Here is a 12,262-nt window from a genome sequence, read left to right on the forward strand (position 1 = left end):
ACTTGTTCTCCTCTGTCTCTTACCTGTGTCGAGATAATCGAGAATCATGGAGCGTTCGTGTCGCTCCGGAACCGAAAGTCGTCGGTTCGAAACGAGAACGTTAGATCCATATTCCTGATCGTTGAGGCACTCTAAAACTATTAGGCTGTTTTGCTCTCTGATGCCCGTGGACCGAGAGAACGTAGAATAACGGAGCGATCGTGTCGCTCCGGAGCCCGAGCGAAAAAATTCTAAGTCCCCGTTCGTGTCGCTCCGGAGCCCGAGCGAAAAAATTCTAAGTCCCCGTTCGTGTCCGGAACCGAATGTCGACGGAACGAAATGACAACGGTAGATCCTTATTCCTGGTGCTCGTGGCTCTCTAAAACCATACACTTGTTCTCCTCTGTCTCTTACCTGTGTCGAGATAATCGAGAATCATGGAGCGTTCGTGTCGCTCCGGAACCGAAAGTCGTCGGTTCGAAACGAGAACGTTAGATCCATATTCCTGATCGTTGAGGCACTCTAAAACTATTAGGCTGTTTTGCTCTCTGATGCCCGTGGACCGAGAGAACGTAGAATAACGGAGCGATCGTGTCGCTCCGGAGCCCGAGCGAAAAAATTCTAAGTCCCCGTTCGTGTCGCTCCGGAGCCCGAGCGAAAAAATTCTAAGTCCCCGTTCGTGTCGCTCCGGAACCGAATGTCGACGGAACGAAATGACAACGGTAGATCCTTATTCCTGGTGCTCGTGGCTCTCTAAAACCATACACTTGTTCTCCTCTGTCTCTTACCTGTGTCGAGATAATCGAGAATCATGGAGCGTTCGTGTCGCTCCGGAACCGAAAGTCGTCGGTTCGAAACGAGAACGTTAGATCCATATTCCTGATCGTTGAGGCACTCTAAAACTATTAGGCTGTTTTGCTCTCTGATGCCCGTGGACCGAGAGAACGTAGAATAACGGAGCGATCGTGTCGCTCCGGAGCCCGAGCGAAAAAATTCTAAGTCCCCGTTCGTGTCGCTCCGGAGCCCGAGCGAAAAAATTCTAAGTCCCCGTTCGTGTCGCTCCGGAACCGAATGTCGACGGAACGAAATGACAACGGTAGATCCTTATTCCTGGTGCTCGTGGCTCTCTAAAACCATACACTTGTTCTCCTCTGTCTCTTACCTGTGTCGAGATAATCGAGAATCATGGAGCGTTCGTGTCGCTCCGGAACCGAAAGTCGTCGGTTCGAAACGAGAACGTTAGATCCATATTCCTGATCGTTGAGGCACTCTAAAACTATTAGGCTGTTTTGCTCTCTGATGCCCGTGGACCGAGAGAACGTAGAATAACGGAGCGATCGTGTCGCTCCGGAGCCCGAGCGAAAAAATTCTAAGTCCCCGTTCGTGTCGCTCCGGAGCCCGAGCGAAAAAATTCTAAGTCCCCGTTCGTGTCGCTCCGGAACCGAATGTCGACGGAACGAAATGACAACGGTAGATCCTTATTCCTGGTGCTCGTGGCTCTCTAAAACCATACACTTGTTCTCCTCTGTCTCTTACCTGTGTCGAGATAATCGAGAATCATGGAGCGTTCGTGTCGCTCCGGAACCGAAAGTCGTCGGTTCGAAACGAGAACGTTAGATCCATATTCCTGATCGTTGAGGCACTCTAAAACTATTAGGCTGTTTTGCTCTCTGATGCCCGTGGACCGAGAGAACGTAGAATAACGGAGCGATCGTGTCGCTCCGGAGCCCGAGCGAAAAAATTCTAAGTCCCCGTTCGTGTCGCTCCGGAGCCCGAGCGAAAAAATTCTAAGTCCCCGTTCGTGTCGCTCCGGAACCGAATGTCGACGGAACGAAATGACAACGGTAGATCCTTATTCCTGGTGCTCGTGGCTCTCTAAAACCATACACTTGTTCTCCTCTGTCTCTTACCTGTGTCGAGATAATCGAGAATCATGGAGCGTTCGTGTCGCTCCGGAACCGAAAGTCGTCGGTTCGAAACGAGAACGTTAGATCCATATTCCTGATCGTTGAGGCACTCTAAAACTATTAGGCTGTTTTGCTCTCTGATGCCCGTGGACCGAGAGAACGTAGAATAACGGAGCGATCGTGTCGCTCCGGAGCCCGAGCGAAAAAATTCTAAGTCCCCGTTCGTGTCGCTCCGGAGCCCGAGCGAAAAAATTCTAAGTCCCCGTTCGTGTCGCTCCGGAACCGAATGTCGACGGAACGAAATGACAACGGTAGATCCTTATTCCTGGTGCTCGTGGCTCTCTAAAACCATACACTTGTTCTCCTCTGTCTCTTACCTGTGTCGAGATAATCGAGAATCATGGAGCGTTCGTGTCGCTCCGGAACCGAAAGTCGTCGGTTCGAAACGAGAACGTTAGATCCATATTCCTGATCGTTGAGGCACTCTAAAACTATTAGGCTGTTTTGCTCTCTGATGCCCGTGGACCGAGAGAACGTAGAATAACGGAGCGATCGTGTCGCTCCGGAGCCCGAGCGAAAAAATTCTAAGTCCCCGTTCGTGTCGCTCCGGAGCCCGAGCGAAAAAATTCTAAGTCCCCGTTCGTGTCGCTCCGGAACCGAATGTCGACGGAACGAAATGACAACGGTAGATCCTTATTCCTGGTGCTCGTGGCTCTCTAAAACCATACACTTGTTCTCCTCTGTCTCTTACCTGTGTCGAGATAATCGAGAATCATGGAGCGTTCGTGTCGCTCCGGAACCGAAAGTCGTCGGTTCGAAACGAGAACGTTAGATCCATATTCCTGATCGTTGAGGCACTCTAAAACTATTAGGCTGTTTTGCTCTCTGATGCCCGTGGACCGAGAGAACGTAGAATAACGGAGCGATCGTGTCGCTCCGGAGCCCGAGCGAAAAAATTCTAAGTCCCCGTTCGTGTCGCTCCGGAGCCCGAGCGAAAAAATTCTAAGTCCCCGTTCGTGTCGCTCCGGAACCGAATGTCGACGGAACGAAATGACAACGGTAGATCCTTATTCCTGGTGCTCGTGGCTCTCTAAAACCATACACTTGTTCTCCTCTGTCTCTTACCTGTGTCGAGATAATCGAGAATCATGGAGCGTTCGTGTCGCTCCGGAACCGAAAGTCGTCGGTTCGAAACGAGAACGTTAGATCCATATTCCTGATCGTTGAGGCACTCTAAAACTATTAGGCTGTTTTGCTCTCTGATGCCCGTGGACCGAGAGAACGTAGAATAACGGAGCGATCGTGTCGCTCCGGAGCCCGAGCGAAAAAATTCTAAGTCCCCGTTCGTGTCGCTCCGGAGCCCGAGCGAAAAAATTCTAAGTCCCCGTTCGTGTCGCTCCGGAACCGAATGTCGACGGAACGAAATGACAACGGTAGATCCTTATTCCTGGTGCTCGTGGCTCTCTAAAACCATACACTTGTTCTCCTCTGTCTCTTACCTGTGTCGAGATAATCGAGAATCATGGAGCGTTCGTGTCGCTCCGGAACCGAAAGTCGTCGGTTCGAAACGAGAACGTTAGATCCATATTCCTGATCGTTGAGGCACTCTAAAACTATTAGGCTGTTTTGCTCTCTGATGCCCGTGGACCGAGAGAACGTAGAATAACGGAGCGATCGTGTCGCTCCGGAGCCCGAGCGAAAAAATTCTAAGTCCCCGTTCGTGTCGCTCCGGAGCCCGAGCGAAAAAATTCTAAGTCCCCGTTCGTGTCGCTCCGGAACCGAATGTCGACGGAACGAAATGACAACGGTAGATCCTTATTCCTGGTGCTCGTGGCTCTCTAAAACCATACACTTGTTCTCCTCTGTCTCTTACCTGTGTCGAGATAATCGAGAATCATGGAGCGTTCGTGTCGCTCCGGAACCGAAAGTCGTCGGTTCGAAACGAGAACGTTAGATCCATATTCCTGATCGTTGAGGCACTCTAAAACTATTAGGCTGTTTTGCTCTCTGATGCCCGTGGACCGAGAGAACGTAGAATAACGGAGCGATCGTGTCGCTCCGGAGCCCGAGCGAAAAAATTCTAAGTCCCCGTTCGTGTCGCTCCGGAGCCCGAGCGAAAAAATTCTAAGTCCCCGTTCGTGTCGCTCCGGAACCGAATGTCGACGGAACGAAATGACAACGGTAGATCCTTATTCCTGGTGCTCGTGGCTCTCTAAAACCATACACTTGTTCTCCTCTGTCTCTTACCTGTGTCGAGATAATCGAGAATCATGGAGCGTTCGTGTCGCTCCGGAACCGAAAGTCGTCGGTTCGAAACGAGAACGTTAGATCCATATTCCTGATCGTTGAGGCACTCTAAAACTATTAGGCTGTTTTGCTCTCTGATGCCCGTGGACCGAGAGAACGTAGAATAACGGAGCGATCGTGTCGCTCCGGAGCCCGAGCGAAAAAATTCTAAGTCCCCGTTCGTGTCGCTCCGGAGCCCGAGCGAAAAAATTCTAAGTCCCCGTTCGTGTCGCTCCGGAACCGAATGTCGACGGAACGAAATGACAACGGTAGATCCTTATTCCTGGTGCTCGTGGCTCTCTAAAACCATACACTTGTTCTCCTCTGTCTCTTACCTGTGTCGAGATAATCGAGAATCATGGAGCGTTCGTGTCGCTCCGGAACCGAAAGTCGTCGGTTCGAAACGAGAACGTTAGATCCATATTCCTGATCGTTGAGGCACTCTAAAACTATTAGGCTGTTTTGCTCTCTGATGCCCGTGGACCGAGAGAACGTAGAATAACGGAGCGATCGTGTCGCTCCGGAGCCCGAGCGAAAAAATTCTAAGTCCCCGTTCGTGTCGCTCCGGAGCCCGAGCGAAAAAATTCTAAGTCCCCGTTCGTGTCGCTCCGGAACCGAATGTCGACGGAACGAAATGACAACGGTAGATCCTTATTCCTGGTGCTCGTGGCTCTCTAAAACCATACACTTGTTCTCCTCTGTCTCTTACCTGTGTCGAGATAATCGAGAATCATGGAGCGTTCGTGTCGCTCCGGAACCGAAAGTCGTCGGTTCGAAACGAGAACGTTAGATCCATATTCCTGATCGTTGAGGCACTCTAAAACTATTAGGCTGTTTTGCTCTCTGATGCCCGTGGACCGAGAGAACGTAGAATAACGGAGCGATCGTGTCGCTCCGGAGCCCGAGCGAAAAAATTCTAAGTCCCCGTTCGTGTCGCTCCGGAGCCCGAGCGAAAAAATTCTAAGTCCCCGTTCGTGTCGCTCCGGAACCGAATGTCGACGGAACGAAATGACAACGGTAGATCCTTATTCCTGGTGCTCGTGGCTCTCTAAAACCATACACTTGTTCTCCTCTGTCTCTTACCTGTGTCGAGATAATCGAGAATCATGGAGCGTTCGTGTCGCTCCGGAACCGAAAGTCGTCGGTTCGAAACGAGAACGTTAGATCCATATTCCTGATCGTTGAGGCACTCTAAAACTATTAGGCTGTTTTGCTCTCTGATGCCCGTGGACCGAGAGAACGTAGAATAACGGAGCGATCGTGTCGCTCCGGAGCCCGAGCGAAAAAATTCTAAGTCCCCGTTCGTGTCGCTCCGGAGCCCGAGCGAAAAAATTCTAAGTCCCCGTTCGTGTCGCTCCGGAACCGAATGTCGACGGAACGAAATGACAACGGTAGATCCTTATTCCTGGTGCTCGTGGCTCTCTAAAACCATACACTTGTTCTCCTCTGTCTCTTACCTGTGTCGAGATAATCGAGAATCATGGAGCGTTCGTGTCGCTCCGGAACCGAAAGTCGTCGGTTCGAAACGAGAACGTTAGATCCATATTCCTGATCGTTGAGGCACTCTAAAACTATTAGGCTGTTTTGCTCTCTGATGCCCGTGGACCGAGAGAACGTAGAATAACGGAGCGATCGTGTCGCTCCGGAGCCCGAGCGAAAAAATTCTAAGTCCCCGTTCGTGTCGCTCCGGAGCCCGAGCGAAAAAATTCTAAGTCCCCGTTCGTGTCGCTCCGGAACCGAATGTCGACGGAACGAAATGACAACGGTAGATCCTTATTCCTGGTGCTCGTGGCTCTCTAAAACCATACACTTGTTCTCCTCTGTCTCTTACCTGTGTCGAGATAATCGAGAATCATGGAGCGTTCGTGTCGCTCCGGAACCGAAAGTCGTCGGTTCGAAACGAGAACGTTAGATCCATATTCCTGATCGTTGAGGCACTCTAAAACTATTAGGCTGTTTTGCTCTCTGATGCCCGTGGACCGAGAGAACGTAGAATAACGGAGCGATCGTGTCGCTCCGGAGCCCGAGCGAAAAAATTCTAAGTCCCCGTTCGTGTCGCTCCGGAGCCCGAGCGAAAAAATTCTAAGTCCCCGTTCGTGTCGCTCCGGAACCGAATGTCGACGGAACGAAATGACAACGGTAGATCCTTATTCCTGGTGCTCGTGGCTCTCTAAAACCATACACTTGTTCTCCTCTGTCTCTTACCTGTGTCGAGATAATCGAGAATCATGGAGCGTTCGTGTCGCTCCGGAACCGAAAGTCGTCGGTTCGAAACGAGAACGTTAGATCCATATTCCTGATCGTTGAGGCACTCTAAAACTATTAGGCTGTTTTGCTCTCTGATGCCCGTGGACCGAGAGAACGTAGAATAACGGAGCGATCGTGTCGCTCCGGAGCCCGAGCGAAAAAATTCTAAGTCCCCGTTCGTGTCGCTCCGGAGCCCGAGCGAAAAAATTCTAAGTCCCCGTTCGTGTCGCTCCGGAACCGAATGTCGACGGAACGAAATGACAACGGTAGATCCTTATTCCTGGTGCTCGTGGCTCTCTAAAACCATACACTTGTTCTCCTCTGTCTCTTACCTGTGTCGAGATAATCGAGAATCATGGAGCGTTCGTGTCGCTCCGGAACCGAAAGTCGTCGGTTCGAAACGAGAACGTTAGATCCATATTCCTGATCGTTGAGGCACTCTAAAACTATTAGGCTGTTTTGCTCTCTGATGCCCGTGGACCGAGAGAACGTAGAATAACGGAGCGATCGTGTCGCTCCGGAGCCCGAGCGAAAAAATTCTAAGTCCCCGTTCGTGTCGCTCCGGAGCCCGAGCGAAAAAATTCTAAGTCCCCGTTCGTGTCGCTCCGGAACCGAATGTCGACGGAACGAAATGACAACGGTAGATCCTTATTCCTGGTGCTCGTGGCTCTCTAAAACCATACACTTGTTCTCCTCTGTCTCTTACCTGTGTCGAGATAATCGAGAATCATGGAGCGTTCGTGTCGCTCCGGAACCGAAAGTCGTCGGTTCGAAACGAGAACGTTAGATCCATATTCCTGATCGTTGAGGCACTCTAAAACTATTAGGCTGTTTTGCTCTCTGATGCCCGTGGACCGAGAGAACGTAGAATAACGGAGCGATCGTGTCGCTCCGGAGCCCGAGCGAAAAAATTCTAAGTCCCCGTTCGTGTCGCTCCGGAGCCCGAGCGAAAAAATTCTAAGTCCCCGTTCGTGTCGCTCCGGAACCGAATGTCGACGGAACGAAATGACAACGGTAGATCCTTATTCCTGGTGCTCGTGGCTCTCTAAAACCATACACTTGTTCTCCTCTGTCTCTTACCTGTGTCGAGATAATCGAGAATCATGGAGCGTTCGTGTCGCTCCGGAACCGAAAGTCGTCGGTTCGAAACGAGAACGTTAGATCCATATTCCTGATCGTTGAGGCACTCTAAAACTATTAGGCTGTTTTGCTCTCTGATGCCCGTGGACCGAGAGAACGTAGAATAACGGAGCGATCGTGTCGCTCCGGAGCCCGAGCGAAAAAATTCTAAGTCCCCGTTCGTGTCGCTCCGGAGCCCGAGCGAAAAAATTCTAAGTCCCCGTTCGTGTCGCTCCGGAACCGAATGTCGACGGAACGAAATGACAACGGTAGATCCTTATTCCTGGTGCTCGTGGCTCTCTAAAACCATACACTTGTTCTCCTCTGTCTCTTACCTGTGTCGAGATAATCGAGAATCATGGAGCGTTCGTGTCGCTCCGGAACCGAAAGTCGTCGGTTCGAAACGAGAACGTTAGATCCATATTCCTGATCGTTGAGGCACTCTAAAACTATTAGGCTGTTTTGCTCTCTGATGCCCGTGGACCGAGAGAACGTAGAATAACGGAGCGATCGTGTCGCTCCGGAGCCCGAGCGAAAAAATTCTAAGTCCCCGTTCGTGTCGCTCCGGAGCCCGAGCGAAAAAATTCTAAGTCCCCGTTCGTGTCGCTCCGGAACCGAATGTCGACGGAACGAAATGACAACGGTAGATCCTTATTCCTGGTGCTCGTGGCTCTCTAAAACCATACACTTGTTCTCCTCTGTCTCTTACCTGTGTCGAGATAATCGAGAATCATGGAGCGTTCGTGTCGCTCCGGAACCGAAAGTCGTCGGTTCGAAACGAGAACGTTAGATCCATATTCCTGATCGTTGAGGCACTCTAAAACTATTAGGCTGTTTTGCTCTCTGATGCCCGTGGACCGAGAGAACGTAGAATAACGGAGCGATCGTGTCGCTCCGGAGCCCGAGCGAAAAAATTCTAAGTCCCCGTTCGTGTCGCTCCGGAGCCCGAGCGAAAAAATTCTAAGTCCCCGTTCGTGTCGCTCCGGAACCGAATGTCGACGGAACGAAATGACAACGGTAGATCCTTATTCCTGGTGCTCGTGGCTCTCTAAAACCATACACTTGTTCTCCTCTGTCTCTTACCTGTGTCGAGATAATCGAGAATCATGGAGCGTTCGTGTCGCTCCGGAACCGAAAGTCGTCGGTTCGAAACGAGAACGTTAGATCCATATTCCTGATCGTTGAGGCACTCTAAAACTATTAGGCTGTTTTGCTCTCTGATGCCCGTGGACCGAGAGAACGTAGAATAACGGAGCGATCGTGTCGCTCCGGAGCCCGAGCGAAAAAATTCTAAGTCCCCGTTCGTGTCGCTCCGGAGCCCGAGCGAAAAAATTCTAAGTCCCCGTTCGTGTCGCTCCGGAACCGAATGTCGACGGAACGAAATGACAACGGTAGATCCTTATTCCTGGTGCTCGTGGCTCTCTAAAACCATACACTTGTTCTCCTCTGTCTCTTACCTGTGTCGAGATAATCGAGAATCATGGAGCGTTCGTGTCGCTCCGGAACCGAAAGTCGTCGGTTCGAAACGAGAACGTTAGATCCATATTCCTGATCGTTGAGGCACTCTAAAACTATTAGGCTGTTTTGCTCTCTGATGCCCGTGGACCGAGAGAACGTAGAATAACGGAGCGATCGTGTCGCTCCGGAGCCCGAGCGAAAAAATTCTAAGTCCCCGTTCGTGTCGCTCCGGAGCCCGAGCGAAAAAATTCTAAGTCCCCGTTCGTGTCGCTCCGGAACCGAATGTCGACGGAACGAAATGACAACGGTAGATCCTTATTCCTGGTGCTCGTGGCTCTCTAAAACCATACACTTGTTCTCCTCTGTCTCTTACCTGTGTCGAGATAATCGAGAATCATGGAGCGTTCGTGTCGCTCCGGAACCGAAAGTCGTCGGTTCGAAACGAGAACGTTAGATCCATATTCCTGATCGTTGAGGCACTCTAAAACTATTAGGCTGTTTTGCTCTCTGATGCCCGTGGACCGAGAGAACGTAGAATAACGGAGCGATCGTGTCGCTCCGGAGCCCGAGCGAAAAAATTCTAAGTCCCCGTTCGTGTCGCTCCGGAGCCCGAGCGAAAAAATTCTAAGTCCCCGTTCGTGTCGCTCCGGAACCGAATGTCGACGGAACGAAATGACAACGGTAGATCCTTATTCCTGGTGCTCGTGGCTCTCTAAAACCATACACTTGTTCTCCTCTGTCTCTTACCTGTGTCGAGATAATCGAGAATCATGGAGCGTTCGTGTCGCTCCGGAACCGAAAGTCGTCGGTTCGAAACGAGAACGTTAGATCCATATTCCTGATCGTTGAGGCACTCTAAAACTATTAGGCTGTTTTGCTCTCTGATGCCCGTGGACCGAGAGAACGTAGAATAACGGAGCGATCGTGTCGCTCCGGAGCCCGAGCGAAAAAATTCTAAGTCCCCGTTCGTGTCGCTCCGGAGCCCGAGCGAAAAAATTCTAAGTCCCCGTTCGTGTCGCTCCGGAACCGAATGTCGACGGAACGAAATGACAACGGTAGATCCTTATTCCTGGTGCTCGTGGCTCTCTAAAACCATACACTTGTTCTCCTCTGTCTCTTACCTGTGTCGAGATAATCGAGAATCATGGAGCGTTCGTGTCGCTCCGGAACCGAAAGTCGTCGGTTCGAAACGAGAACGTTAGATCCATATTCCTGATCGTTGAGGCACTCTAAAACTATTAGGCTGTTTTGCTCTCTGATGCCCGTGGACCGAGAGAACGTAGAATAACGGAGCGATCGTGTCGCTCCGGAGCCCGAGCGAAAAAATTCTAAGTCCCCGTTCGTGTCGCTCCGGAGCCCGAGCGAAAAAATTCTAAGTCCCCGTTCGTGTCGCTCCGGAACCGAATGTCGACGGAACGAAATGACAACGGTAGATCCTTATTCCTGGTGCTCGTGGCTCTCTAAAACCATACACTTGTTCTCCTCTGTCTCTTACCTGTGTCGAGATAATCGAGAATCATGGAGCGTTCGTGTCGCTCCGGAACCGAAAGTCGTCGGTTCGAAACGAGAACGTTAGATCCATATTCCTGATCGTTGAGGCACTCTAAAACTATTAGGCTGTTTTGCTCTCTGATGCCCGTGGACCGAGAGAACGTAGAATAACGGAGCGATCGTGTCGCTCCGGAGCCCGAGCGAAAAAATTCTAAGTCCCCGTTCGTGTCGCTCCGGAGCCCGAGCGAAAAAATTCTAAGTCCCCGTTCGTGTCGCTCCGGAACCGAATGTCGACGGAACGAAATGACAACGGTAGATCCTTATTCCTGGTGCTCGTGGCTCTCTAAAACCATACACTTGTTCTCCTCTGTCTCTTACCTGTGTCGAGATAATCGAGAATCATGGAGCGTTCGTGTCGCTCCGGAACCGAAAGTCGTCGGTTCGAAACGAGAACGTTAGATCCATATTCCTGATCGTTGAGGCACTCTAAAACTATTAGGCTGTTTTGCTCTCTGATGCCCGTGGACCGAGAGAACGTAGAATAACGGAGCGATCGTGTCGCTCCGGAGCCCGAGCGAAAAAATTCTAAGTCCCCGTTCGTGTCGCTCCGGAGCCCGAGCGAAAAAATTCCAAGTCCCCGTTCGTGTCGCTCCGGATTGCTGAGTCGAATTGTGTGCAAGTGCCAGCGGCGTAGTGTTTCTTCGGCCGTTGCGCAGTATTGCCGGCGGGGTATCGTTTCGTCGTTCGTGGTGTACGACTAGTGGAATATTTACCTACGTATAAATAATCTGCGCATGAATGGCGGGAGTATTTAACGGGTGCGTTCGATAGAGAATATGGTCAAGTACACGGTCGTATTGGTCCGATTTGTTTCAACGAGATTCCCTCTGTCCCTATCTTTTTTTTTCTATGTCGACGTTCTATACGCCAGCAGCGTATTGCTTTCTCGCCTACTGCGTACAAGTGCCAGCGGCGTATTGTTTTCTCGCCTACTGCGTACATGTGCCAGCGGCGTATTGTTTCGTAGTTCGCTGTGGCCGACTAGTCGGATGTTTGCGCGCTTATAAACAATGCGCGCAAACGCGGCGGGAACGCGCACCGCGCGCGTTCGATAGAGAATATCGTCAAGTTTACGTTGATATTGGTCCGATTTGTTTCAACGAGATTCCCTCTGTCCCTATCTTTTTTTTTCTATGTCGACGTTCTATACGCCAGAAGCGTATTGCTTTCTCGCCTACTGCGTACAAGTGCCAGCGGCGTATTGTTTTCTCGCCTACTGCGTACATGTGCCAGCGGCGTATTGTTTCGTAGTTCGCTGTGGCCGACTAGTCGGATGTTTGCGCGCTTATAAACAATGCGCGCAAACGCGGCGGGAACGCGCACCGCGCGCGTTCGATAGAGAATATCGTCAAGTTTACGTTGATATTGGTCCGATTTGTTTCAACGAGATTCCCTCTGTCCCTATCTTTTTTTTTCTATGCCGACGTTCTATACGCCAGCGGCGTATTGCTTTCTCACCTACTGCGTACAAGTGCCAGCGGCGTATTGGTTTCTCGCTTACTCCGTACATGTGCCAGCGTCGTATAGTTTCGTAGTTCGCTGTGGCCGACTAGTGGGATATTTACGGACGTATAAATAATCTGCGCATGAATGGCGGGAGTATTTATCGGGTGCGTTCGATAGAGAATATGGTCAAGTACACGGTCATATTGGTCCGATTTGTTTCAACGAGATTCCCTCTGTCCCTATCTTTTTTTTTCTATGCCGACGTTCTA

Source organism: Calliopsis andreniformis, unplaced genomic scaffold (assembly GCF_051401765.1).
Source record: "Calliopsis andreniformis isolate RMS-2024a unplaced genomic scaffold, iyCalAndr_principal scaffold0348, whole genome shotgun sequence".
In the NCBI taxonomy this organism is placed as follows: Eukaryota; Metazoa; Arthropoda; class Insecta; order Hymenoptera; family Andrenidae; genus Calliopsis; species Calliopsis andreniformis.